Source organism: Corvus moneduloides, chromosome 2, assembly GCF_009650955.1.
Source record: "Corvus moneduloides isolate bCorMon1 chromosome 2, bCorMon1.pri, whole genome shotgun sequence".
NCBI classification, from domain to species: Eukaryota; Metazoa; Chordata; class Aves; order Passeriformes; family Corvidae; genus Corvus; species Corvus moneduloides.
Window position 1 is genome coordinate 25569297 of NC_045477.1, and position 27237 is coordinate 25596533.

The 27237-nt window shown below is 42.1% G+C and overlaps 1 protein-coding gene across 7 annotated transcripts in view; it reads left to right on the forward strand.

The window, feature by feature from the left end:
- Positions 1 to 27237, forward strand: part of ZBTB20 (zinc finger and BTB domain containing 20) — a 501190-nt gene that overhangs the window by 283836 nt on the left and 190117 nt on the right. The window contains exon 1 of one of the 7 annotated variants that reach the window (XM_032098520.1): positions 6348 to 6778. The exons of the other annotated variants lie outside the window; for them this stretch is intronic. The gene's annotated coding sequence lies outside the window, so the exon portion shown is untranslated. Of the gene's footprint in view, positions 1 to 6347; positions 6779 to 27237 lie in introns of those variants that run through there. 7 annotated transcript variants of the gene reach the window in all.

The window sequence follows — 27237 nt, forward strand, 5'->3', positions numbered from 1 at the left end:
ATTATTTTAGGATAGAAATTGTTATACTTTGAGACCTGGAGCTGGTGGGATGAAATTAAAAAAAAAAAAAAAAAAAGCCAGGTAGAAAAAAAAGGCTTCAGTCTTTTTCTTAATGGTGGTTTTAAGCATGTAGAAAGAAGCAAGGAAAGAAAAAAGGAGAATAAATTGCAGTATTCTGAAGTTACCAAATAATACATTTTGTTTCTGCCTCACTTCAAAATGACCCAAATGAATGTTGTTTAAACTTGGCTTATTTTGTAGATACCCTTGAGAGTCTGCTAATAAATCAAGTGCCAAACAAGTTAGTTCCATAGTTTCAAAGTGGTACATACATAACATATGTAGACACAATATCACTTGTGCCTGAACCTCACTATTTTTCTGTTGAGCTCTGTCTCCATTCTCATGGAAACCAACCACTGATTGACAGTAATGCTGTGAACTTCCAGTTATTAGCTAATGCTGACTTTTCTTGAAAATAGGAGCTGAGTGTAGCATTATGGAATATTCATGGAACAAAATTCCAGAGAGAGAGGTCTCAGGGTCAGGAGGAGGGAGAGAATGAGAGACAGATGCCAGATTGCCTGTAGAGAGTCCAAGCATGTGTTTTTGTTTGTAGCAATGATGCACATGCCTTTTGCGGGTGCAATTATTGCTTTTGCCTTTGAAAGTTTTACCATAAATCTGTTTCTCAATCTCCCTTCATTTCTGACCCAAATTAACCTCTTCTCCATACATTTCTGTTACTTAACCTCAGTTTCTTTTGGAAATATCCATGCACCACCATGCTCTAGGTGTTCTGTCCTGAATTTTAGAGATCACTCTGAATTCAAATCTGTTTCTGATCAGACTTAATTCATTAGTCTTTCTGTCTTTTCATGATCTTCATGCACTGGATTCTATCGTTCACTGAGTCATTGCAATGAACAACACCACATGAGTGAAAAAAATAATTTGCCCTTTATTTTTGGTCTCTGCCTACCATGCAGCTTTAAGCAAAGGCATATGATCTGTAAGCAGATGAAAACTGAGACCTAAAGTATTTGAATATCCATTTAACATATCGTGACACTTTCCTTTTAATCTATCAAATGCTTAAAAATCTGAATTCTCTTGTTCTAGCAATAGCTTGTCTTATTTGAGTGACACTTCGGGTCTAATGAAGCTGACTGCAGGTGACTCACAGCTAACTGTGCAACAGATGTGGGGTGAAAGCTTTTAGCAGCCATGCACTTCCAAGTGGGAATTCCCTGCCTGTAGTATCTGTGACATTGATACTGTGCTATTTTCCCATGTCAGACTCAGGCTTTATTGTGGACCTGACAGGTTTAAAGTCACAGAAGCTACTTCTTGTCATAGAGTGTATCAGAGAGGAGGCATTTAATAGTGTATTAGCATTTGTTAGTTTTATTTAGGAAATGGAGAAAAATTTGCATCTCAGTATTCTTGTACTCCTGAGGAGCTTTCAACCTCCAGTGAATTTTCTAATCTGGCCCTCGTCTCTAGGCTGGGGTGCTGACAAACATGCTGCATCTTACCAGGTGAAGAGACTGCAGTTCAATTCAGCTGCCAGTTGTGCCATATCTGGCTGAACAGAATATGTACTGGTTTGAAATGTTGTTAAAGTTACCATGAAGAGCTAAGTATCAGAATACAGATTCGTATCATACTGTGTGCACAGTCAGGAATTTTCCATCCCCTCATCTTCTGGAAAGAGAGGCTTTCGATAGATCAGGAGCTTTTTTATGGGAGATACAGTATGTTGCCTGTGAGTTTCCCCAAATGCTTTGGGGAATCTTCTCCTTTGTTGTGTCCTGCAATTTGCAGGACTGATGCTGGGAGAGAAAGAGGTGTGCAACAGCTCACAAACGTGAGCCTTGAGGTGCTGGGGAAGTCAAGGAGGGGCAGATGGGTTGGCATAGTTTCATGGTTTCTGGTGTGCTGCCCACAGTGGTTTGAGGTTAGTGTAGCCTGCATCAGTTCTGTCATAGCTGAGTGGCAGACTTCATCCCACGCGGGATGCAACCAACTAAATAGGGTCGGTCACTTGGGATAGCTGTTGAGTGTGGTCCTAAAGGGTCCGTGAGCTTCGTGGATTCCAGCCAAGAGCTCTCTGCAATACTATTTATCAAGAAAGCCATACTTTTGAGCCAGAGGTGTGTATCTGGGCCCTCAAAATAGAAGTAATTTAAATGCATATATGTGTATTTTTATTTTATTTTATATAGGGCAAAGTTGCCTGAAGCTTGTTTATTAGTTAATAACCCCCTCCAGGTTACCGTCTCTAATCTTGTAATGAAATTGAGTTAATAAATCCAAGATATTATTAAATTAAGTAAGTATTTAATATTGCTTGTCCTCTTTGAATCCAAGTTGCAATACAACAGAATTTCATTTTATAAATAACACCTTTCGTGCTAGCACCACAGGGCATGATTCAAAAGAATCTAAATAGAACATGAATGCTGTAATCAAATGCAGACCCCAGGAAGGCAGATTAAAAAGGCATGTTGCTGGTTAGCACAGCAGACAGGGTAAGTATAGCAGGTCACAGCAGAAAAGCTAGTTACAAAAACAAGGGCACAATCAAAGGAAAATTGTTTGCTTGCCCACTCCAAGCCATGACTGACTGCTTCTGTGTCCCTGACCTAGTTTTTTTTAAATAAAGGAAGATTTTGAGAGGTCGTTACATTTTAATTGCTTTGTACTAAACAAGAAAACAACAACAACAAAAAAAATCTCAGCTCTGTGTTTGCATGTGGAGGACACCAGGAGAATATCTATTTATAGGTGAGAGACACTACAGCTGGAGAAGACTTTTCCACTAGGTTTATTTCATCTCTGTTTATCTCATGTGTTTGCACCCACTGCCAAAGGCTGTGTATCTCCTGCTATGTAGAGGAACGTAGAGCAGAGGGAAAAGCTGCAGGGAACTGCCATGAAGCTTGCCTTGCAGAGAAGGGGAATACTTGCATCCTGCAAGTGTTCAGTGCTGAGGCAGAACTGGCAGGAACAAAGCAAACTGGTCTCCAAAGCCTGTGAAGCCCAGGATCTAGAGGCAGCCCTACCCTAGTATGATCCCCCTGCAGCGCTGCCTGGCTGCTGGCACGTGCCTGGCTCTCCTGGCCATGCTGCCTTCCTGTCTTTCTTCCTTGAGAGTGTCACAAAGGTGGAGCAGAGGCTAATGGAGCAAAAAGCAGAATTAACCTCCAGGTGCTTATCTGCAGCTGCTCCCAAGGTCTGGTTGCAGCATGGCCTTTCTCTAAGCACAGAGCTTTAGCTTGTGGAGGGACGTATGGAGGACAGGAAAGAAAAGTCAGGGTCTCCAAGCACTCTCCTTCCTCTGCTGAGGTTTTTCTCATCTTTCTTTGCTGAGATGGGGAAAGCATCACCCTTTTTGAGGCTTGTCCTCTCTATACTGATACAAAGCAGGCAGAGAAAGCCTTAGGGGTTATTGTGTCTAGCCCTGTATTCTCTGTGTGTGCGTACGTAGAATTTCTGCAAAACTTATTTGGTCTTCTGGTTCAAGAACTAACAGGCAAGACAGGGGGAAGAAATAAAACTCTGATGGTTTTGATTACATGTATGTGTGTATGCACAGATGTACATACACAAATGTATATATTTATATTTGTGTGTGTTACATAGTTGTGAATATGAAAAAATATTGTATAGAAGAAGCTTTTGTTACAACTAGGTACCACCTCCAAGACTCCCAATTACTTCCATATAGGAAATATGGAAATTCCCAAGGAAAAGGAAAGTCAGTACAGTTGCCTCACTGAGCTACTTAAAGAAACTATTTTGATAGGCAGTTTATTAATTTACTTTAACAGGTAGAATGAAACTAACCTAATGCAAATAATGACTCAGAAAAACTAATCTGTAAACAGTATAGTGAAAAGAAAAAGAAAAATAAATAAACCTTCCAGAGTGGTCTGCTGTACTCAAGGTAAATGAAATATTTAGTGGTGGCAGCAGCAAAAAAATGAAATATGAGATCTTGCATCCCAAGTTATTAGTGACCTGTTAAAAGACAGGCTGAAAAGTGCCTTTACCAAATTAAAACTTTGAAAAAGGGCACAAATGGGAAATGTCAAAATAAAAAATCTGAGGAAGATGATTGTCCTCCTGGCTCTTATTATTTTGCAGTTCTGAGGCTGTGGCCACTGTTAATGCTAGTGAAGCAGGAATGGCACAATTCAGTCTCCTGAAGTCTGTAATGGAAATAGTCTGCAGTGATAGGGAGACAGCCGGAATTTGCTGAGATTTTGATCACAATTGCGTGATCTGTTCACTGCATGTGTTTTTTTGTTTAGTCTAATTTTCAGAAACTTCATAGGCTTTATTTTAATAGAAGATTTCATTTGGTTCTCTGTTCCCTATATTTACACTACAGCCATCCCTAATGCTTAATGATACTAAATAATAAGAATGCCAGAGTGCTTAATTTAATGTCTGCTATTGATCTCTGGACTGTTTAGCGAATGACTTACTAAACACAGAGGGCCAAATACTGCCTCCACTTCCATCTATGTAAGTCTCCTAAAGGCAGCTAAGGTATTGGGATCCTAAGGTCACAGTTGATCAGCCTCCTAATTGTGTTTCTGCTTAGAAATGTTAAAGGTTTTCCTCGTCACAGACAGGAATTATTATTTCAAATTCTGTTCCATTATTCTTCATGTACCTCTCTGCTCTCTGAGCACTCAGCTCTCTGGACACCTCTCACTAATAAGGTTTCAGTTGCAAGAGCTCAGATTTGTCTCAGTTTTCTTCAGTATTTCTGGCAATGCTGGCAAACACAAAGGTGGCGAGAGAAGCGAATGCTGAGCTGATTTGTAAATCAGCAAAGCATTTCTCATGAGGTCAGATCAGCTGACAGCTTCTCTCTGTCACCCAGCGCCCTTCCAGGTTAAGGACCTCTTTGGTATCAGCCCTTATGAGCTGGATGGTCAGAGGTACAATTTGCCAGTTGATCTGGTGAGATCAATGAGACTCCTGTCCTTCCTACACTCCCCCAGTGCTGTGTCAGTGATGTCACTTCTGCTCTGTCTTAAGAAATCTCTTGAAAATGCCTCCTTCTTTTATTTTATTAAGATCACCTGGGTATTGCAGAGCTAGAAATGCTGTAATAGTCTCTTCTCCTAAAGATCTGAGCCTGAAGAAGCTGTGATTTACTATAAATTTTGCATTAAAGGTTCTTGGCTTTTATTTTCAACCATACTTCAATCTTAAGCTTGTCTCTGCCTTATCCACCTGCATTGTAGACTGACTGTTGCTAGCAAAAGTCTGTGACAGCATTACTTTGCCAGCAAGAACACACAGATGTAAAACTAATTAGTTTAAAAAACATGTTTTCATTCATGTCTTGTGAGTACAGCAGTCCTCAAGAATTCAACAGATTAGGAATTTTTTTGAGACTTGGTAAACTGAATTTTGGGGTGGGCACTATGTTCTTTCAGCATTGCATCTCTGTCTCAAATGGTGAAGTACCCTAGAACAGAAGTGCAGGTTGAGATTGCCAAGCCATTTTCAGTTATCTCATGGTCTTTCAGTCTTTTGTCCCACTTCTCCTCTCAAGTAGGTCCTCACCTGCTGTACTCTGCTTTCCTAGTCATGACCCAAAACACACACTGCCAAGCACCTCGGTTCTCACCAGCAATCTCCGATCTTTTACTGCTGTGCATGTGAGGCAGGTTTAATAAGCTTGCTAATAATGACTTGTAGCATACTGGTTTCTCGTCGACTCGGGCCATCCCCCATTCTAGGTCTCCAAATGTGCTTGATAAATTATTTGAATTACTCTTTCAATTGCCATCTGTAGTTCCTCATAAAGAGACTGCTATTTGCCGTGCATTGTGCCAAATCACGCAATAGTTTTTCGCAAAGCCAGGGACTGTACTGAAATCACCAAACTCGTGTCACTTGTGAGCTGCAGTACAGTAACATGTCAGCTCTAAGTAGGTTACAGCTGCAGTCTTGTGAGACGAGAATGAAGACCTTGGAACTCTGACCCGTAAATCTCAAAAAATTATGGGGAGGTACGAGAGAAGAGAATTTCATGCACCTCGAGTTTTTTAATACAGATATAAAAATATTCTTATGAATCATAAAATGCATAAAATGTCGGTATTATGCATAAATAAATACAGACACATATGCATACAGATCTACACTCACACATACATATGATGTGACCTTCTCCTCCTTCCCCTTGCCTTGAACTTCCTCCTTGAATGTGTCCTAGTGGTGGAGTGACAATCATCAGATCTAAAGAAATTTAGTGCTGCGTGAAACCTTGGAATAGTGACATCTGTTGAATTTGGACAGTTTTGTTTGTCTACTGGGAAATCGCATGAACTTCCCAATATTTTTTTTTTTAAGTTTGCATTGCCCTCCTCCTCCCCACCCAAGGGAGGGTAGCTTCAGGAGAAATGGCTGCTTTCTTGCTTTCTGGTGTGGTGTAAAGTTTTCCGTCGAGAGACAATAATGTACATTCCTCTGGCAGGACGGGATGGATTTTTTTGTTTCTCTTGCTGTTGTTTATTTATAAGACATTTCCTCTTGCTTAGTGGAAGTTTGATCGTAAGAGGCTCCAGTGATTTTCCTTCCCACCTCTCCCCTCCCTAATTTCTCTGCCTCGGCACTCGCTCTGGAACAGAGCGAACTCAAAAAGCCCATCGGCGCAGGGCGCGCTTCGCAGCCAAGCCCTGCCACTCTCCAGAGACTGTGAGGTGATTCTCCTTCGTCACTGCTTGGACCAGGAACCACAGCCCTGGTGAGTGGTGAGCTCCCAGAATTTGATGTGTCAAGGCTTCTATTCTCGGGGCCGCCGCGGCGAAGCAGGAAATAAAGGTTTTTTTTTTTGTTGTGTTTTTGCCTTTTTTTTTTTTTTTTTTTTTTTTTTTTTTTTTTTAATATGAAAACAGAATCAGCGGCAAGCACGGAAGGAATATGAAGCTTGGAGCGCGGCGGCTGCCGAGCCGAGTGCGGGGAGCTCGGTGGAGCGGGGGGGCCGCGCCCGCCCCGGTGTCCCCTCGGCCGCCAGCGGGGGTCAGGCCGGGCAGCGCGGCCGGGCTGCGGCGGGGGGGGCGAGCCGGCCGGGGGGGCACGGGAAGGGGGGGGATGCTAATCCTTCGCTTGGAGTTTCTGTCTGGCAAGTTTTCATGCCTCTGTGTTCTGAGCATTTACATTATGCTCTGAATACCTGATTGCCCAGCCAAGCAGAAAAGAAACTCTACGGTGGATGCATTGTAAAAGAAAATGCTTCTGTGGAAGCCACCTCTGGGAATAGGAAGAACTAGTTGGTTTATAGGCTGCTGGTCCATTTGAGGGAGTGGGAAAGGTTGGATTTTTTTTCTCTCTCTCTTTTTTAACTCTGTCGCTTCCCGTCTGTTCTCTTTTTGTCTGTACGGGGAACTGTGAATCAGGAAAAAAAATAATGTACTTTGTAGAACTTCATATACAAAATCTTGGATGCCAAAGAACTGAGTGTCTCAGCCAACATCAAGGTACTTAGAATTATTTTCAGCTGTTGGATAGGGAAGACAAGGCTTAGAAAGCTGCGGTGATTTGTTCACGGCTGCATGGGAAAGGCAGAAAAAAAAAAAAAAGGAGTAGGATGAGCACCTCTAGCTCCAGGCCCAGATTGTCTCCTTTTGTCCTTTCCTGCCCTGCTGAACATATCACTTCTGTTAATATTTTTCTGCTGTAATGCTTAAGAAGGCCAGGGCAATGCGTGGGCTGTTCCATTCATCCTTCATCATCTTCCATATTATCTGACTTGAAGAAATGAATCATTTCTTGACTAACATTTTCTACTTTTAACAAAGTAGGCATATAAGGAACAGAGGGTAGCAGTCAAAATATTTGTATTTTGAGTTATTATCCTGTTCTTTGAAACATGTCCCTGGCAAAAGACCAAGATCCTTAATGGAACCAACATATCTCACACAGGATATTAACTAGGCAGCATTCTTCTCACCCTTGTCTTGCTTTTGAGTAGCATTTATTCAGCAGGTGTATCAACAAGCTTGTCTCTGTGACACCCAGGGAGGCAGCCCCTCTTCAACTACTGCTGGTCACCTGTGACATACAGAGAAGTCCAGTCACCTTTTCCCTGGTTTCATTCCCCTTCTGAGTCCTGAGATTGGTACATAAAGGCTGTTGCTGAGCAGTCCTCCACTGAAGTTGTCAGAGGCTTTGACATTGACTTCAGAACTAAGCTCAGTGTCAAGTCACGTCCAACCCATATTAAGGTACTTGCTATTTCTTATAACCAAAAAGTAAAGTCCTGTAAGATTTGGTGGCTTTACTCCCTGGCAATTTTTGCTAATATTTTTGTTGGTTTCAATCCACGTGGGGTTGTCAGTCCCTCCCCATGCTTCAGTTTCAGCCTGAAGTTTGACTAATCTTGAAAACTTCAGTGGAAGACGGACAAAACCTCAGAGTTCCATCTGGTTTTGCATTAGAACTGTAAAGAACTGTGAACTCCTCTTTTTCATGTACAAACCCCTATGTTGACCGCAGACGTTTTTCAGCGCTGAGCAGCAAGGGTTAGCTGTTTCTCCTCATTCCCTGGTGCTGCAGACCTCTCTCTGAACTTAAACTAAATCACCAGCTCTCAACAAAACCCGCAATTAAGTTGGCTGATCCCTTCAGTAAAGAGTCTTACATACACATAGAAATAACCTTTACATACATCAAAGCCTCAATCCAAATGGTCCCAGCTTTCGACTAAATTGATGCTAAGATCCCAACTTGGCTGTTGCATCACCTTTCTGCAGTGTACTCAAAGCAGCTGACAGATCAGAACATCCCAAACTTTCAGGCAGTTCACATCACAGATAGAAACATAATGGATTTTTTTTTCTCTTCTCTGAATGGGCTATACTGAACGCCCACACACACTTTTGGGTCTGATCTTTGAAGCTTATCTCTGATTTACTTTCTCCCTCCAGGCAGTGTAAGTCTGAAAGACATAAGTACTTCTGAAATGGAAAGTTCTCAAAGCACAGTGCTAAATGTCTGAAACTTCAAATTTCTGCCTGTATAACACTTGTTCTCTGGATATACTGAAGCCAAGGGCTGTCACTCTGGCATCTTTCACCAAGAAGGAAAAACAATGTTTAATCTCTTTTTTAAGAGTCTCTGTGTTGCTCTAAACGTCTCCATGTTTAAATTATTTCATTAATTTATTTGTTCTCCAAGTCTCTCTGGTAGCAAAGGAACTTGTCTTTGCTGGTATTTATTTATAGCAATGTGGAAAAATTCATCGGTCTTTCTTATTATGGTATAAGCTGCTTATTGACTGTAGGCCAAGGTTATAATGGTTTGTCTATGGTCTAAAATCGTTAGGGTGAAAATCTGCAATTTCAAATCATATTCTAACCGTCTGTTTAAACAGTTTAGGATGGTAAGATGATAAATTGTCTCATTAGTAGTAGCTTCTTTATCTACTGTGTAATAGTTTATCATAGTTGCTTAAAAAAAAAAGAAAATTAATACATACAGCCATTCTTCTATACAGACACTGCTTCTAGCAGTAGCCATTTTAGTTACAGCATCCCTTCCAGCTGGTGATCTCAAAGTGCTCTGCACGCTCTGCCAAGTTAAACCTCTCTCTTTTACCCATAGATGAAGTGGGAAAGTTATCTTCCTTTGCCTGATGCAAGCAAGGAGAAAATGGTATTCTTTCCCTCATGTTCAAACCACCACTTCACACTTTTGGGGAAGAGAATATATGTTTATGTAGTAGAATGAAAACTACTGTTTTCTGCACAACAATTGTTTGACGTGATATGCTTGTTGTTCTGTGACTGTTAGCTGCATCAGACAAGAACAAAGCACAGAAAAAGATGTAATGATAAAGGTAGGCAGATTCATAGGTACTGGGATGCTTCAGAAGTACAAGAATTTAAGCAGTATCCAGAGACAATTTTTTGCAATAAAAGTACATAAAAGCAACTGCCTTGTTTTGAGTACATTTCCCATTTTAAGGTATTCTCAATTTGTTTTCTTATTTAATATTGTAAGCCTCTCTTTTCCAAAAGTTGAACAACAGCTTGTTTTCCTGGGTAACAACATTGAAACATGACTAATTTGCCTTCCTGTAATTCAGAAAAGAAAGTGAAACTTGATTTTGAATTAAGTCATATGACAAGGAAAGTTAGGAAAGTAGAAGGGATTGCAAGTTACTGAGGTACAGCAGCCACTAACCACAGATCTTTAATTATCAGCTGCAGTCTGTCCTCAGCTCAAGGATAAAGAAATAGCAAGGTTCATGAACGGTAAGATGAAGGGGGTTTTTTCCTGTCGCGGGCTGTGAAGGGGAAGGTATCGGTAACATAATGAGAATGGAGAGAAATGAAACAGGCTTTAGGAGACCTGAATCTGTATCCCAGATGCATCATTATGATCTTTACCTCTGTCTATTTCTCCCTTACCCATCTGAAAAGTGGATTTTTTTCCCCCTGCCCTCACAGGGCTGCTGATCAGGTTTAACCAGGCTCAGGCATGCTTAAAAAATGAAAGTGCCTGTAAATACAGCATGTAGATCCCCCCATTGCTGCCTTGCTTGTTTTTTTCATCTTTGCAAGCTTCAAGTTTGAGTTCCAGAGCTAGCGTGGGTCTGTGCTGCTGGCAAAACAAAGCAGGTGCAAATTACGGTGGAGATGAAATAGCTGGTGCTTTGAGGTGGTGGAGTGCCCAGTTCACCTCAGGGTACATGTCTGCGTTCACAAAACATGACTATCACGCATACCCTGATTCATTAGAAGTGTTATCCAGCAAACAAGAAGCCTAATCATATTTTAGTGGGAACATTCTTGTGATAAACTCTACTTTAGTGAAACTGTGCATATAGTGCAATTTCTTCTGGCCGTGTATATTACACAGTGAAAAAAAGCTACCCCGCTGCGTATCAGAAGGCTATAATTTCATTTAGGGGTTCTATTGACATCATAAACTGCGAGAGCAGAGCTCAAGTGGCTATTTAAGTCATAGGAACTTCAGAGTGAAATTACTGCCTGGCAGCAACTGGCCCTCCCCCCACGGGCCCCCATGTATGTACTTCATGTTTTCATCCCTCTGCCTATAAATAATAAATCCCTTCAGTGGCTTCGGAAGAGAGCATTTCCAAAATACTGGCGTTGTCTGCCACCCTCTCTGTCAGCGGCGCGTTCTCAGCAGGCAGGGGAAGGAGAGGGAGCCCCAAGCCAAGGTGGGAGATGCCCGGGGGTGGCCGGCGCTCCGCTCCAGCTCCGGAGGCGCCCGCCGGCCGTGAGCAGCGAGAGGTGAATACACCCGCGCCTGCTAGTGAGGCTGGTTGTTGCCATCATAGCTGACATACCTGACCTTTCCCACTCCTAAGCTGTAGATATCCGCGTTGGCGCGTGTGAAGATAAATGCTCTGTGCCACCTGCGATCCACAAGGCTACAGCACATCTCCTGCTTATTCCCCGCCTCGCTGGAATTGCTGCCTGCAGCCCCGGGGCAGCGCCGCTGCTGCTGGGGGAGCGGGAGAGGGCATGAGTGAGGGGGAGAGGACTTGGCACTGCCCCAGGTCTGTGCCTGGGAGAGCAGGGCTAAACTTCCCCGTGGTAGGACCTGCTGCTCCTGGGCGGGGAAAAAAAATTCCCCCTTTTATTATTTTAGCGTGTAAATAATACGCAGGCAGCAGTCGCGTTGACAGAAGTCTGTATATTTCATCCATATGGACTTGTTTCAAGAGAAGAGTGAAGTCAGGGAGCATTTGCTTTTTATCAGGAAAGCGAGGTTAACCATTCATTAGAGCTTGTCGAGAAACCTCAAATTTAAGCCAGGCACAGGAAAAAACTTTCAGTAGGACAATGGATAAGAATCATTACAGGTACCCAGCACAGGCATTTTAGTTTGTCTATATGAAAACCAATGCGTCTCAAGTTAATGTAAATGTTTAATTTCCCTTATCCTCATCTTTTTTCCAGATAGTGGGAAAGAACTATTTTTCGTAGTCAGTGTTTTCAAGACCTTGGGGTATCAGATAGGTGTTAAATTACCAGTGGGAACAGAATTAATATTTATGTATTTTCTCTGAACTCGTTTGTCCCTTCTTACATTTTATTTAACAGAATGATGGTTCACAATGTTAAATTATAAAAAACATTCAGTTATAATTTTAGTATTTCCATTCTTTATGAAGGAAACTTTATTTTGCTTTTGCACCTAGCTTTTTCCTGAAAAGCAATTAAATAATTGGCTCTACTTCTTAAATGCCACCATCTTGTGATTCCTGAGACTGTGGTACAGCTTAAGGGAAGCAGCAGCTTTGAAATTAAATAAACAAGGTTGATATAGTTGTTGGACATGGCAGTCTGCAGCAGCAGGGCAGACTTTTCTGGTCTGGAGGTAAGCTGTTCACACTTGCATTTCATCTGACTTTGAGCACTGATGAGTCTGGATAGGCAGTTATCCTGGAGAATATCCTTCCGATGTTCTCCATGAGTCTGCAAGAGCAGCTCATGTGCACACACACAGTGCAAGCAGGAGAAGTGAATTTTGAACTCTGTGTTGCTGGCTCTGGGGGTAGGGATGCAGGGACCAGTAGCATCTGTGCTCTTCTGTTGCTGTCCTGAGAAACTCTAGTCAGGGCTTTTTGTGCCATTCCTTACCCCCTTCCCTTTGCTTTAAGGACTTCTGAACCTTGTTTTGACTGAAGTGCATGCTGCAAGTAAGAAAAAAAATGAAGTCCGCAAACTGTGGATAACAGCAGATCCCACAGTACAGCGAAATCAAAATAGGATGTTGTATGCCAAGACACAAAGTTCTCATGGTCCTTATCTCTGTATGAAATAACTGGAAGTGGTTACAGTTTCCTTCACTTAGTATAACTGAATGTATTGAGGGCTGAGTATCTTCAGTGAGATATTAACTGCCTGATGGCATGCATCCTAATTTCAGGACGTGATGTCCTGGCATGAAGATAGAGTAGCCTATTGTCCCACTGAGTCTTGAGTGCCTGAAATCTAAAGCTATGTTACTGTGTTGGTGTCTGTCCAACAAAGATGTGTGTTCTACTTGTACCATGTGGAAAAATGAATAAAATATCTAAAGTTAAAAAACAATTCATAAACACCATATGCACATACATACTGCATGCACAACTTCTCTTTGAAAATATTACAATGGGACACCCTTCCAGATTCTGGTTGTAAAAGACTGTAACGATTTCTTCTACAGGTTTTTAGTCAAAAAATACTGCAACAGTCTGTTTTCTTTCAAACCAGCAAAAGTATGGTAGAATAGAAACTGTTCTTTAAAATGAGATATCGATCTGTCTGTCTAACATACACTGCTTCTAAAGCTGCTGCCCTCTTAACTTGTAGGTGCCAAAAACTAATTCACACTTGGGGATACTGAGGCAGAGATTGGTGATGTGACTAATCTAACACCATGTCCTCGTGGAGCCCATCTGACTCTGAGTCCCCTGCCATAGCTGCTTTGGTTAACTCACCAGAAGGGCTGCTGGAGCCTGTGTGTGGATGTGTGAGTGGAGGACTCTGCAGGTCCCCACACACGTTGTGGGTTGCAACTTGTTGTTGGGAACCAGAGCCTCTCAGAGCAAGGATAGCTGGCCCTAGGGGAGAACAGAGGCTGGTGCCACCTCTGGAGCACCGAACTTACTGTTGCATGTATGTTCTAGGGAAAGCATAATCGTTTCTGCTGAATGTCTGGCTAAACAAAAAAAAAAAAAAACCCAAGCAGAAAACCACAGAGGGAGGCTTGAGTGCTCTTCTAGTCCCATCTCCTGTTTGCTATAGAGCAATACCATCGTTTGTTTTGCTGGCACAGTGCTGCAGCGTCTTTGTAAAACCAGAGAGAAGCTGTGGCACTGGGTTAGAAATGAGATAGATGACATTGCTGCAGCAGGGAAAGAGCAGAAAATACCTAACATGCGTTTTCTTCCCAACCCTAAGATCTGCACCTGGGTTTAATATTAGATATGATCAATGAGGAAAATTGTGGTTGGCAATTTTTACTTTTTAATGACTTAAAATGACCTGTGGTGTATTAGGCTCAGCAGTGTCACTCTGTATCATGACTTCATTGTGAGATTTCCTGCTTCCACTGGAATGAGGGGTGCTGATGGTACCACTTCATCCCTATTGCTGCTTTCAGTGTGTGGTAGCTTGCCGTGCAGCTACAGCTGTTTTTACTTTAGAAATATTAGTAGTCCCTCTGATATTATATCAATGGGACTTGCTGCTCCATAAAATTGGCTGCTTTGTAGAGCAAAGACATAAGTACAAGGGCAAGCTGAGTCACTGGCTGTATTTGGGTGTTTTCACATACTTTTATGGGGAAAAGATGTATACCTGACAGGAGGAAGGCTAATTCTTCTCTGTCAGTCAGTGCAAGGCAGAAGGTTTAGTGAGAAGAGATCAGATGGGCTTGAATGAATTTTGTAATTCTGAACGTATCTAGGAAATAGAACTGAATGATGTATAGAGAACTTCTCTGTCAGTGTGGAAAATTAGAGATTTGAACAAGATGAGTTTAATACTGAAATGAAATGAGAAGAAGTTTATGATTAATAGGATCTGGCAGAGACAGCATACTTACACATAATTTTGGAGACTTAGGAAATGATCCTTGGATAGATGTGGGTCTGAAGGCTTAAGAGGAGAGGAGAGGAGAGGAGTGGCCCCACAGGGAGCCCCAGTTGTCTCATGTCTTTTCAGTGAAAGACCCAAAAGTTTAACAAAACTGGCATAAAATGGAAGAGGTAAATCTTCGATTTCAGAAATTCAGAGTATCTTTTAAAATACCTTACAAGGTTGAAAAGATATATTAGGAATAAAGTATGTGTGGAGCTGAAACAGGATTTTGGTTCGTCTCATCTTTATTCCTGCTTCTGAAGCAACTAACATCAGTTGTTTCAGGGCAAGACATTTTCCTTCTGGATGCTTCTCTTCCAACTGAGCAGTACAGAATGCTGGACATAGAGCTAGGTTTTCTTACCCCTGTGACAATAAACCTGTGTCCTGAAAAATCACTTTGTTACAGTCATTCATAAATGGCAAGATATGCAGATAAACAAAATTTGTCTTTTCTTACATGGCTACAGATGCAGATCATAGTCATTAAAATTACTCATTGGCCTGATGAGGAAAACATAAAGAAAATTATTTTGTGGAAACTAACAGAAAAGGGTAAGATTCACAGCTCAGTCATTATCTTCATTCTAGGCAAACAATTAACTGCTTTATTATATTCTAAGGAAATTTGGAAATTTGGGTTGTATTCTCCCCCCAGGATATGGTGAGGTTCTATATATTTTACCTTGTACACTCCTGTTTTGAAATTTTCCTTCGGAGTGAGAATTATTTCTCCTGTGAACACCTTTATGTTTTTTCCCTGTGTAAGAGAAAAGCCATGTTCCCATACTGATGTTTTCTGACTTACAATTATCCATGTAAAGTCAGCAAACATGGAATAATTACTTCTAATGCAGACTTCGTAATAAGCAAGTTTTATTAGAAATGGGGAAAGTGCAACTCTGGTCTTTGCCTGCCTTTCTCCAGAGTCCCATCCTAGTGCACTTTCCTTTAGGTGGCACTCCCACATTAACTTGTGTATGACCCGAGCAGCTGTTTGTGATCTATCATCTGTCTCCTGAAATATGATGGAGAGACTTAGAAATTATATTAATTGTGGTGTCCACATCCTCTGTTCATTAAAAGTTGAAAATTGCTGTTCAAATATTTCATAATCAAAAATTAATCCCAGTCTACCTGTTCCAAATCATATATTATGCCCTCTGGGAATGAATCCCAAATCCCCGTTACAATTTGGATGCTCTCTCCTCTGGGTATTGATTACAAATTCTGGTTATTGTTCACATACTTTGTCATAAGGGGAATTAATCTCAAGTTCCCGTCGACTGTTCTGGGACTGAAAGCTATCTATAATTAAGATTTTTCTATTAAATGGATATTGACGATGAGCTTTTTCGTCTACATTTTTGGGGTTATCTTCTGGCAAGGAAACTCCATCTGAGTTAGTGGAGAGATTGTTCGTGCTGAATATTCTGACCAGTCAGAAATGACCAATTTTCATGCCACTGTGGTGCAGACGTGTTGCAGGAGCCAGTGGCATAACTGGACTGTTCTCTAATGTTGATGTTGGGTAAGGAGATGCAAACATTTTCACAAGGGCTCAGCAAAGTGGAGCAAATAAACAGATGAAAAAAACCAGCAGAGTTGCATCAGGAATGTAGAGGAAGATGCGAGCATGCAATTGTGAAGTGCTCCACAATTGCAAACCAGTTGCCTTACAAAATCATAACAATCTTAGATATGTAGAAGGGAGGAATAATTTGCTCTCCTTTTCAGGAGTGGGTAGAATAAGAATGAAAATACTGTGGTGAAAGGTAGAAGTATAAAAATACCAGAGAGACAATATATTTTTGATATGCGAATCTGTGTTCCACCTGATTAGTTTCAGCAACTTTGACTACAAAACTAACTGCTGTTATTTCCACATAGATTCAGTTATTTTCCATAAAATGATGCAAAGCACACAGAAAAAAAAAAAAAAAATTCTTCGGTTCCATAGCTGTGTCTGTCCCTATTTCTTCACGGGCAGAAAATTAGATCAGAACAGCCCTGTTTTGCACAGAATCTGGACTCTGGACCTAGGTTGTCGTGTTTCAGACCCACCGCTGCTGCTAATAGACATGGTGTTTCCAGTGGCAACAGTTGTCTCATGCATTCTTTCACACTTTAGAAAAGATCCCCGTTTCCTTTTTTCCCACTCTTCTTTAGCAGTGGGCAGTCCCGCAACCTTTTGATCATACCGACTTTGTACGTTACATGACTGAACTCAGCTATGCCAAACATCCTTTTAGAAAGTTTGACATTTGTGCCATTTGAAAAAAGGGAGGGAGAGAGGAGGAGAGAGGGGGAAGAATGAATCCTGGCGGCTTCCTCCTGCCCTTTTGATTAAGAGTGCAGTAAGTCAGCAGAAGAGGTAGGACTTTTAACAAGGAGGGGGGTGTAAGCTGGTTGTGATCTGTGATGTATGCACAGACATGCACACTGAGGACAGGAAAGAAAAAGACTGAAGGTAGACAATCAGAAGTTACTACCAGAAATTAACTAATTGATGGAAAGTTTATGGTGACAATCAAAGAGAAAAGATGAGACAAAGGAAGATGGCCTGTGGTACTATCCTAAACCTGGTGAGGGAGGTTGAACTTAGGAACTTCCAAGGTCTCCTTAAGACCTAATAATTTTAATTCTGTAACACATTTGTTCCTATTCATTACTTTGCAACTGCTCTTTTCTGTGCATATTATATTCTACTTTCTTCTGTTCTATGATATATTTTGTGCAATCATGAGTACTTTCAGTTCTAAATTTTTGCCTACCTCTGCTATCCCAGTCTTTGAGATGGTGCAGAGTTTATGGAACTGGAACGGCTGTTCACGTGTTGGCATGCATAGGGAACAGGGACAAGGCTTATTAGGTATTCTAGTATTTGCAAAAGAAAACGGGAGAGAAGGCTTTTGCATAAGTTCATAGCAACTTCACAGCTTGGGCACTTGGGCCTCTCTGTGTGCTTCAGGGATCATCCCAACCAACGCTCAACTTCAGTCTTCATACTGAAGCTGATCTCTGCTGAGGTATGTGAAGGCTTTTGTAGCAGGGCAATGCTGATGTTTTTTACATCTTCCTTCAGTTTAATCAGTGCTGGCCTTTGCTGAAGATGTGATACTGGAATGAATGAAATGCTGGGTTAGTGTTTTGTGATGGCTCCTCAGTTATTAGTTTTTAAAAAGAGATAGGAAGAAAGGAGAAAGGAAAAGGGTTATGTGAGGAGAAATAACAGACCAGAATAGGCAGTAACATTAGACAGGCTCTTTACAAGTCCTTAAGAAAAAGTACTGAGTGCTTTAAAGTAAGTTTGCAATGATGTGTAAAATAGTTCTCTGTGTGAAAATCTATATTGATTTTCTTTTGCTTTGTTTGTATAGAAATTGTTCTCAGAATAAAAAGGCTTTGACATTTTGCCTTCTCCTGTACTTAATAAGTCATTTGTGTCATCCCCTCCTACACGCACATATGCTCTGTCTTCTCTCTGGCTTTTGGGAAAAGATGGCTACTTGCTACTTCATCCAGACCATTTGTAGAGCTGCAGGTAATGGATAATGGTGTTGGAGACCCTGCTGCAACTCTGGTGGTTGTGGGGTCTGTGGTGGGAGGGAGGACATGCTTTGGGTGGTGACAAGAGTGGCTAACACAAATGGCTGTTGTAGTCCCTGATACAGTTAATTACCAGGTGTGCCAACCTACAGAAGTGAATTGGCTTTGGAAAACCAAAGATTCCTCTGTCATCACGAGCTGGAGGTTGCCATTGGAGTTGTTGTGGTTGTTTCCACTTGGCTTCACACACAGAAATGTAGCTTTGTTTATAGAAAAAAACTTTTTTTTCTTTTTTGCTTTGGCAAAGGTTGCCACAAATAATCTGACTGATAAGATGATCTGAAAACAAGCACCTCTTGAACACTGCACATGTTAGTCCCTGTTCTTATAGTAAGATTTTATAGATGCTGTGGAGAGCAAAGCCTCGTGTGGCCAGAGACAGAGGGAACTTAGGAGAACAGTTTTCAGTGAAGAATATTGACACTTCTGCAATGATAATCACAGAATCATAGAATGGCTTGGGTTTGAAGGGATCTTTAGATCACCTAATTCCAACACTCTTGCCATAGGCAGGGACACTTTCTACTGGATCAGGTTGCTCAAAGCCCCATCCAACCATGAACTCCTTCAGGGATGGAGTATCCACACCATCTCTGGGCAAACTGTGCCAGTGCATTACCAGCCTCATCATAGAGAATTCTTCCTTATATCCGAATTAAATCTGTGCTCTCTCAATTTAAGTCCATTAACCTTTGTCCTACCACTTTATGCCCTTGTAAAAAGTCCCTCACCACCTTTTTGGTCAGCCCCATTTAGGTACTGGAAGGCTGCTCTAAGGTCTCCGCAGAGCTTCCTTTTCTCCAGGCTGAACAACCCCAGCTCTCTCAGTCTGCCATCGTAGAAGTGCTCCAGCCCTCTGAGCATCTTCATGGCCCTCCTCTTGACTTGTTCCAATGGAGTGGAACACCATAGGGTCTTGCTGCTTGGCTTTTCTTAGAGCACTCCCTTTGCTCGTCAGGGTGCTCTCAGCTTCCCTGGATTTTCCTGCAACAGGCCTGGCTGTTGTGGTGGCACCAGCTTCCATTTCCCAGTCAATGGTGTCAGACAGCTGTGCTTCTGAGGGGGAAGGAGGCAGCCAGCAAGGAGCTGGGTGTGTTGGTGCTCACCCCACTTCCTGTCATTGCATTGAAGACGAATCCTGTGGGACATCCCAGGGGCAGTGGGGGCAGTAGAGCCTTGCAGGAATCTGTGCCTGGGGAAAGAGGGGAAAAAATGGCTCATGGAGCCCCACTTCCAAGTGGCTCTGTGCAGAGGGACTCACTGAAGCTGTATCTTTAACATGGTTGGGTATAAATGACCCATTTTTACCTCTGCATACATCATCTGCATCATCCCTTCACTTCCTTCCTCTTTAAGTGATGTGTTATGCATAGATTTGTCATTTACACTCCAACTGCATTTTGCATTATTACATTTTAATGATATTTGAAGTTCTTGCATACATATTTGAGTTCCTGATATAAATGAAAAAAGAGAAATAATCAGCATACTTGGTTTATCTGATGGCATAAAAATGTTCTATCATAACTTTGGCAATTTCTTGAGTAAGATCAAGCACAAGATCAAATACTGAGAGAGGATCCAAGTACATCTGTCTATCTCAATGTCTCTAAAGTTAGGGTTGTTCAAAGTCAACAGCTGAATTTTTCAGTTTGGCACCATTTTTACCTCAGATAAAAAAAAATATTTAACCAGCTCTACCCCTTAAGCTTTGTAACTTGTGGTTTAGGTTAAAATGAAACAGAGGTCTGAGTGGTCCTTGACTCTCGTTGTTTTTTTAAATGAACGCCTCGCATATTGGCTTTGTTTGGGGATGCTCTGCGTGATCCAGAGGGTCTAACCTCCTCCATCCCGTATCTCATGCCGACTTACAATCTGTTATAATCTATTAGGAATCTTGAGGCTTGAGGGCAGAATTTTGTGTAGGGATAAAAGATGCTTTCATGTTGGTGCTATGGGGTTTTTTTGGTTTTTTTTTTTTTCTTAATTCTTTCTCTCATTCTCCATTTCATGAAAATTCATTAATCTGTGACATTTAAAGACTCTGTCTGAGAGGTGTCTGGAGCAGCGGCCGGCTGCATACATCAATAGTTTCTCAGAGTCTGGCACTCTGTCAATATTTGGGGGCCTCAGTAACAGCACTTAAATGCACTGCCTGCCAGCCGTCACGCTCTTAGCGTGTCTGTAAGAGTCTGAATGAGGGGATATGAGCACGACGAGTCCTTTCACAACTGGCAGCACTTTAGAGACAAACTGCTCGGTAGGTATCTCTCCTCTTCCCTTCCCTCCTGTTTTCTGGCATGTCTGCTTTGTTTATCTGATGTGATTTATGTATTTACACACAAATATGCATCCTGTGAGGAGGCATCATAAATCCTGAGGCTAGAGGTGGTATTATGGCATAATCTATGTAACAATGGAAATGGGCTGAAGCTGGATTTGGACCCAGAACCAGATTAAGCCTGGGTTGACTTCTGGGCCAGTTGAGTCAGGAACAGAGTTTTGTTTGGATTTCATGGTGCCAAAATCTTTAGAGTTCAGTTCCAAATAATGAGGATATTGGACTAAAATATTACAGGAAGTGCTACTGTGGCAGTATTTCAACCAGCTCCAAACCAGAAGTGGAAAACAAGCCATTTCAAGACTTGGGTTCTATTCAAATCAAAACTGTTACAGCAGGTTCAGAATCCAGACCTTCTGTTCCATTTTTAATCCCATCCCACTGCATAAATTGGATTCACAGCTGAATATTACTCTGGATTATCCATGAAACCTCCCTTTTCAGAGTTAAAAAAAACAGGGAAGCAAAATGCAAAATTTTCTTCATTTCTCTGGTGGAATGGGAAGTACAGTAAAATAAATTTGAATTCACAGATGTTTATTGATATCCTCCTTCCCTTTTTTGTTTGGTTGGAACATTATAGCTAGAGAACAATCACTGTATTTTATGATACAGCCATGTTTATTTTCTCTTTACTCATTGTGCTTCATCTTTTGCTTATTATGTTGCTGGATATGGCTCTGAAACCAGGTTGTCTAGAGAAGTGAAAGGCCACAGTGTCTGGAAGTTTGCATTGGTTTTTTAGAGCTGAACTGTGGACAGAAATCAGGCCATGAAACTCTGTCTGAATCTTTCAGTTTCTAAGTCTCCTTAGCATACTATTTTTTGGAACCTATTTCATGCCATACATACCAAAAGGAGATGAAGGGATGGGGCAAAGTCAGCCCCCCACATTATGAATGTTTTCCTGACTGAATTTTGGGACCAAATTCTTAGACAAATAAATCTGAACTTAGAAGTTCTCTGAAAACACTTCCTTATCATTCCTACTTTGCAAGTCCAGTAACACCAGCCAGTGCTCCTCATCTGTGACCTCCAGCACATCCTTCAGTGCTAGCTTGAGTCGACAACTTCTTCATCCTTTTCCAATAATGTTCAGAAACTTTTTTTCAACAAACTTCCCTTGGTAGCACCTGCAAAAATTTGCATGATAACAAAATAGACAAAATTATTGTGTTACAGCTACGTTGCAAGAGTAAGCTAGCAACAAAAATAGCTAACTACCATTTCTCAATCATTTCTTTGCTTGTTTTAGCACTCTCTCGTCTGCTGCCTTTATCTTAATTTTTCCCTTACTCCAACTACAGCTGCATCTGATCTCCATTTTCCTGTTTGTGTCCCAGAGCACCTGCAGTTATAGAGTATTTTGTCACCTGTTGAAAAAAAAGGAAAACCTTGTGAAAGTTTACAAATGTCTCTGCAGACGCAGTGAGTAACAAGGAATGCATTTGTCCCTGCTTCAGGCTGAGCAGCAGTGAGAAAATAAACAGGCTCAAGGCTTCTGTGAATGCTGGAGATGCGTCTGGCTAGATGGCAGCAATGGCCAATAAGTACAGTCAAAGGACAGGGAGGACGATTTATTTTTAATTATAGTAATTGCTCCTTTAGCGTGGTGTGGGGGCACGTGTGTGTTGAGGGGAATGGCCTACTGCAAGTGCTGCCCGTGTCCAGAGCAGGACTGCTTGGCACACCTGGCTCGGGCTGTTCCCTCTCACAGCCTCTCACAGGAGCCGTGGCTGAGGCGCAGCCACAGGGCTGGGAAAGAGCAGTGGGGTCTCCTGGCGCTGGGCAGCAGTCTCAGGGATGGAGAAAACTAGCATGAGGCTAAAGGTGCCATGGGACTCCAGGACGCTGGGGGCACCCATGATCAGGCCCCTTTGGGTGGGAATTATGGCCCCATGTGCTCCACAGTTCCTTCCTTCTCAGTCTGCACTTTGCGCTGCCTTTCACAGTCTCAGCAAAGGAACACACGAGCTTAGCGTAACCCACGCACCTTTTGTACCCAGGGAGTACATCTCAAGACATAATGGGGCACATTTGAATTCCATCCCCAGTGTTTTAAAAACGTGACTGACTTTATTGTCAGTGACAGCCATGTATGTTCTGAGAAGCCTCCCCACCCCCAGCCCCGAGTGCTCTACGTGGAAGTTGAAGAGTTCATAGTGTTGCAGTCCTTTCTGTTTCTGTGGTGTTTATTTTCCAACAAGCTTCAGTTGTCTTTCAGCTAGGCAAGCTGGCCTTATGAGATGCATGGGGTCCTCAAAAGAGAGGCAGGCAGACCTTTTCCCTGCAGTCCCACAGGCTGTTTCCACCTCTCTTGCATTTCCCATTCTTGCTGGTGACAATTGTGTGCCTAAAGCCCTGCACAGGGAATTTGAAGGTTGCCTGTGCGACTTTCCACTTTTTCCAGCTCTTTCAATCCAGCTAGTCTTCCTTCCCTGGAGGGAGGAGAGGATTTGTCCCCAAATAATGGGGGTACAAAAGTGCTGAGGGGATCTTGGGTTTCAGGCTTCATTCATTACATGTCCCTGTTGGTTCCTGGTAGCTGTAAACGAGATGCTTTCTTTGAGTGCTGAAATTGATGAAGCAGGAAAAATCTAGGCTTGCTGTCCGTTCATATTTTACATCTATTAATAAGTAATTAATTAAAAAAGAAGCTGATGTTCCCATGATGGGCTGCTAAATATATGCGAGTGAAACTATTGGCATTAAAAAGAGATTTGACTGCAGTTGAGGAGTTATTTATATTTTAGTAAATCATATAAGCCCCAGTTGAGATGAGCAGTCTGTTGTTTTAGGCGCTGTACAGACATGCTGTAGGAGGTGCATGTAACCCCAACAAGCTCAGAGACTGCAGAGACAAAGTGTGGACAGAGAGACAACCATAGAAAAATTAAATAATAACTCACCTTGGGTGCAAAGATAGGGGCTGACCCAAGAAGATAATGCAGATCCTCTGCTTCCCTGTTCTTTCATTAAGTCAAGAGCTGCTTGACTCACAATTCAGCCCTTAGATTTAAATCTGGGTAAAACTGTTGAGTTAAATGTTTCATTTGCTGAAAGCTGCTCACCTCAGATATGGGTTAGCCAAAATTATGCAAAAAAAAAATAAACTAAGAAGAAAATTAAAAATTTTGGAAAGCTAGAAGATTTTGTTTTGGTATTTCTAAACAAGGTTTCTGGTTTTGTTTTGAAACTTAGTCAATTTTAATTGAAATATATTGAACACAAACAAAAAAAAACCAAAAAAACAAACCCATTTCATTAAACACATAGGTGATTTTTGTTTGTGGTTTTTTTTTTTCCTTTCCAAGATTCTCAGTTTGGTCAGCTAGCCAAATAAATCAGTTATTTGCACAACTGTAGTTCTAATTAGAATGTTGGGCCCTGGGGACTTGGGCTATATATTTCAATACAGTACATATTTATAATAGCAAGTACCCTGCCTGGTACTCCATATATAATAATAGCAAGCAGTTCAGTGCACTGGGGAGATGGGGGCGCTAGGGAAGACCCAGTGCCTTTTAGCTCTTCAAATTTTTATTTTCAGTGGTAGTTACATTTTGGAGGGTATTGCTTACAAGATAAAATTTGCATTTATTTGAGCAGCTCGCAAATGGGATTCACTGCAAGGCTATCATTAAAGGGAAATAATGCAGAAGAAGGAACAAAGGATACGTTCTCGGCCAAGGCTGACACGTAGACACTTTCAGAGATCCTTGTCGCCATAGAAAAAATGCTGTCTTCTCACACTACCACAACCTCCCAAAATCCTGAAAACCAAGCAGTTGGGTACAGGGGCTGCTTATAAAGTGCTGTGACTGTTCAGCTGTATTTTTGTCTATTTGCAGTGTTTCTACCTTGCAAAAAGTGTAGTCATTTCTGTGGTCATTCCTGTCTAGAAGCAGTTTCCTCTTGTTCCAGTTCAAAGCTGCAGAGCCCATTTTCTGTGAATGACTTCCAAGGGGGAGGACTCTGGCATCGGGTATTCCTGATGGGCTTTTTGCTTGTGTAAGTGTTGCCACTCTACTGTAGGTAGCTGGTAGGAACTGAAGGAGTCACTTGAAGTTGGGCTGTATGTTACTCTTCCTCATCTTGTTTAACTGGTATGATTTAGTATTTTCTCCATTTACATGTTTCCATGAGCAATAAGCCCATAATTTTATTCAACCTTATAACCATGTTAGAGAAGCACTAATAGGAGAGGGAGAGATGTTTTCTTCCCAGCCCAGGCAGTGTGGTATTTATCCTGCTCCTTTCTTGCCAAAGAGCCCCACAGCCTGAGCTCTGGTACCCGTGGCACTCTGCCACCCTGTCTGCAGTGCCTCGTGCTGTGATTTGGCAGTGGTGATGCTCCCTCCAGGTGATGTTCTCTGCAGTGTGCAGGGCCAGAGCTGGTTTTGGTGCTGCTCCAGTCCCAGCTGAAGGACTCAGGTGTACTTCTCATATGATCTTTATGTAATGAGACAGACTTCTTCCTATGAACCTGTGGTGGGTTGGTGGTGAAGGAATATGCCTTAGGATTGCTAGGCCTTGACTGACAAGTCAGAAGGTACAGAATATTCTGAGTTGGGAGGGACCCACAAGGATCATCGAGTCCAACTTTTAAGTGAATGGCCCATACAGGGCCTAAACCCACAGTCTTGGCATTATTAGCACTGCGCTCTAACCAGCTGGGCTAATCTTAGGGTCAAGTCCTTGAAGATTAGGATCAGGCTTTCTAGTGGAGAATTCTTTGGTTTTCACTTCCCTTGACTGACGAAATGTAACTATAGAATGCACCACTGCCAGTCTTGATCTGATAGTTTAGCTGCAGAATGACATCCAGCTAGGGAGCCATGGATAAAATCTAAGAAATGAGACTTGACCAAGCCCTCTCTGACTCCCCACAGGTATGCTTTGGTGAGATTAGCTTTATGCAGACTTTTGGAAACTTCTTTTGACATCTGTGATATCACTTTGTCCTTACCTCCAGAAGTCTGGGGCATTACTGGACAAAACAAGGGTCTGCTCCAAGCTGTCAGATTTCTTTCTCCATTACCTCCCAGCTGCCCCATTTAATACTATCTGATGGTGAATAAAGCGCTGAAACAGGTTGCCGAGAGAGGTGGTGTGTGCCCCATTCCTGGAAGTATTCAAGGTTAGGTTGGACAGAGCTCTGAGCAAGCTGATCTGGTTGAAGAGAGAGGTCCCTGCCCCTTGCAGGAGGGTTGGACTAGGTGACCTTTAAAAGTCCCTTCCAATTCAGACAATTCTATGATTCTGATTCTGTGGTGGGTACCACAGGATTCAAGATAAGTGAGAATGTGGTAGGGAAAAAAGGTAGGTAAGATGGGTAGGACCGGAGACTTGACAAGGGGAGCTGAAAGTACACTGTAGTATACAGGAGGGTGGGCAGACGTTTCTCCTGAGTGCATATCATAGAATCATGCATGTAGGGATCTGCTTTCACTAGCCTTTCTTTGTTCAGGAATTCCGCTGTTAGATTCCAGCGGTCCTAGTACTCAGCTCAAATATTCCCATGAGAAAGAAACACGGGTCCTCCTGCTGATGCTGCTGCTGCCCTGGGGTAGAAAATTGTGGGGAAATGAAATTTTTACTGCTGGTTGTTGCTGTTCTCTCTGTGCACTTACTGCTACTGTACCAAGCAAAGGCTTGTCTAGACCAGAGCTCTGGGTTACTTATTATCCTCATAATCCATTTCCTTTTGCCAACAGCAGTGGCTTATGTGGCTAAGTCAGAAGGGAACGCTCCCTTCACAGGCAGCCTCTTTCCTATGATCTTCATTAAGCTTTGGGCCATTAACTCAAGATGCGTGATTATTTTGTTTGTTCGAACAGCAAGACAAGCAGAGTCTCCTCTGAGTGTTTCTTTCAAGTAAACCAGCATGACTGAAAACTGGGAGCTTGCCAGAAAATGTTACGTGAAATAGTAGTGGCAGGTTCATCTTAGTGTGGGCGGAGAGGGAGCGATGTACCCTCTCTTTTACTACTTCAGACATGCAGTGTCCATATGCCATAGTTGAGTTGGTTTATGGATGGAGTATGAAGGATACTACTCCCATCTCCTTCATGCAAACACTGTGTGAGTGCTGTGCGATACAGAGTCTCAGGGATATGAGTATCAGCTGTTGCTGCAGTCCAAACACATAGCATCAATATTCAGTATGCTATAGACAGTACCGTTTTCCTCCTTTATATTTAGTGTTAGTGCACAGAGCCAAATACTAAAAGGGGGGTGGGTGGGTCACATGATTAAATTAATACCATTAATTATTTAGAAACAATCAAAGGAAATACACGACATCTGGCTTTAAGCCCAAACAACTCATGGCACTGCTGTTGCCTTGTAACCTCATCTGCTCTTAGTCCAGTCATCTCTCTTCTTTCATTATGAACACAGGAGCTACTTCCCCCCTACCCCCTTTCCCCACCCCTCTTTCCTGCCTTATTTCTGGCAGCTTGGAACACAAATCACAAGTCTGAAGTCTACAGTTTACTGATTTTGTGTGTATAAACTCTGATTAGTTCTGTGATGAAAAGGCATCCCCCCCACATCCCCATGCTATACAATGGTGTTTGATTAGCAGTGTGTTGCAGCCATAGGTCACGTTTTTCTCCTCATCTTGATATTGGGGAGTAGCTGCTGTAG